Below are 2620 nucleotides of genomic sequence, written 5' to 3'. Positions count from 1 at the left end.
CCCTTTTGTGTTCCTAAAACTTGAGTCCACATTTATCAGTGCTCCAGACCGTGTTACCGCTGCTACACATTATATGGAGCTTGAGGAAAAACCTGTCCCATATAGTGGCTCCATAACCATGGCTGAGGATGGCACATGCATGAATGCACATCTTGCATTCATCCTGAAAGCCATTTGGAAAGTCTTCTTCATGTTCTATGAATTAGGATAATGGCTTCAGTTGCCACAACAATTTCCATCATCTCTGATTGCTGTGCAGATTGTGGGGCATGTGTTCTCCAACTCCTGAATCATTAAAACTGTGGCAGCTGATATCAGAAGCCCAGGATCCATTAAGGCTTAAGTGACTGCAGCCAGAACTCATGCATCTTTGACTGTCTATAGACACGACAAAGCCATACGACTTTTAATGAACTGCCACAGTCTAGAATATTGAGGTAATCACAGACACTTTTGACATCAAGCAAATTTGAAAGAATTACACAGTGACTATGTATTTTACCTCTGTGTGTGTGTGTGTGTGTGTGTGTGTGTGTGTTTTAGGGAAGGGTCTACAGTGTTCACAGGGTCTCACTACTAGATCAGACTCATAGTGATCCACCTGTTTACAGCCTCCCAAGAGCTGCGGTTACAGGCATGTGCCACCACTCCCAGTCTCAATTGTCCTCTCAGTGCAACTCGGGGGCAGAGCTGGTACGGTAGGCCTGGGGATCAAACCACTGGCCCCTGTGCCTACTTACTGGTGCTTTAATCCACTGAGTTATTTGGACAGCCCCTTTACCTTCCCTATTCACAAACATGAAGCACTATTGACATCTCTAAGTAAAAAAAAATCTTTTCCTATAAAAGCTGCTTTATACAAGTGAAAAATATGCGCATTATGACAGAGGTGCAAACATGAACATAAAGACACAAGAACTGTGGAGGAAAACCTCCAAAGAAGAGCAATAGTTGTCTAAAAACTGAAATTTAGGAAAGACCTGGAAAAAATTAAAATACTGAACCTGAGGAAACTCAGTGAGGTGCAAAAAAGTATAAATGATACAAAACAATGAAGAAAAAGATTTTTAAGTGGATGAAACTTTCACAAAGAGGTGGAAATCATGCAAACAGATCTGAAATGAAAGCAAAATTCAATCAATGAAATGAAAAAATATAACAGAGAGTTTCCAGAACAGATGAGAACAATTAAAAAACAAGAATTTAGGGTTAACGAGATAGCTCAGCAGACTAAGTTCTTGCTTAGATAAGCACCGGAGCAGGGTTCAAGCCCTGGCACCACATCCCACTCCGGCCCCATCCTTGGGCACACTGAGCTGCTGACGGAGTCTGGGCGTGGGTGGCTCACGCATGGAATCCCAGCTCTAGGGAGGCTGTAAACAGGAGGATCACTAGGAGTCTGAGCTGCTTAGTGAGACCCTGAACAACAATAACAAAAGAACAAGAATTTCTGACTTGAGGAAAGGCTTTATTTTTTTATTGACCCAGTCAGACAAAAGACATAACCAATGAAAACAATGAAAGAGAAAGAATATTTAAAAGAATAAAGAATGCCTGTGAGAATGCTGAGAAGCTACTACTAATTCATCACATTATAGGGATGCCAGTACACGAAGAAGAGAGGAACTGAAAACTTACTTAACAAAATTGTACCTAAAACTAATGCAGAACTTCAAATATAATGAACATTCAGTTATAATAAATTTAAATGACTTCAACTAGATTAAATGACCCCAACCAGATTCAGTCAAAATAAACTATAAACAAGACATGTTATCTTCAAAACATCAAAAGAGATAGAGAATTTTAAAAATACCAAGAGAAAAGAATTATGAAAATAATTTACTTCTCATTAGGCTTTCAGTATATTTCTCAACAGAAATCATATATGCTAGAAGAGAATGACCCTCTCTTGCCAAATAAGAAATAATTTATCCAGAAAGATTATTCCTCAAAATTTAAGGAGAAAGTCTTGCCAGAGAAGCAGAAAATAAAGCTCTCATTTCTGTCACCAAAGAGACCCCTTTACAAGAAATATATAAGGGAGGTTTACATTGACAACAAAAGAATGAGAACTACCATTATCAAAAATACAATACTAATTAGAAGAACAGATATATGAAGGAAGAAAAAAATCAAAACTCAGCATGACAAAAAAAGTTGTAAAAGTAAATTATAAGAGAGATGGAAGGGAACCAAAAAAAGTTACAAAAGTAGTAGAACACAATTAACAAAATGACAAGCAATAATCCTAAATACAAATGGATTAAATTCAGGAATCAAAGGACATAATCTGGATGGATGGATTAAAAATATCAACCACATGCTGTCACCAAAAATCCACTTCCTTTCACTAGAAAAGATACACAGGTAGTAAAAGGAACATTGGAAAACTATGGCAAAAGGAAGCCAAAAAAAAAATAAACCTTTGTAAAAAGAGATAGCAAAGCTCAATAGATGATACATAGGTAGATAGATAGATGGCAGATGATAGATAGAGGAATGAATTCATCAAGAAGATATAGTATCACTAATACACAAAGATGGGACTAGTCAAATACACAGAGCAATATTATTCAATCTAAAGGACTGGAGAGTCCAATAGAATAAAGTTGGTGGT

Source organism: Octodon degus, unplaced genomic scaffold, assembly GCF_000260255.1.
Source record: "Octodon degus isolate 3935 unplaced genomic scaffold, OctDeg1.0 scaffold00142, whole genome shotgun sequence".
NCBI classification, from domain to species: Eukaryota; Metazoa; Chordata; class Mammalia; order Rodentia; family Octodontidae; genus Octodon; species Octodon degus.
Note: the sequence above shows the minus strand (reverse complement) of the source record.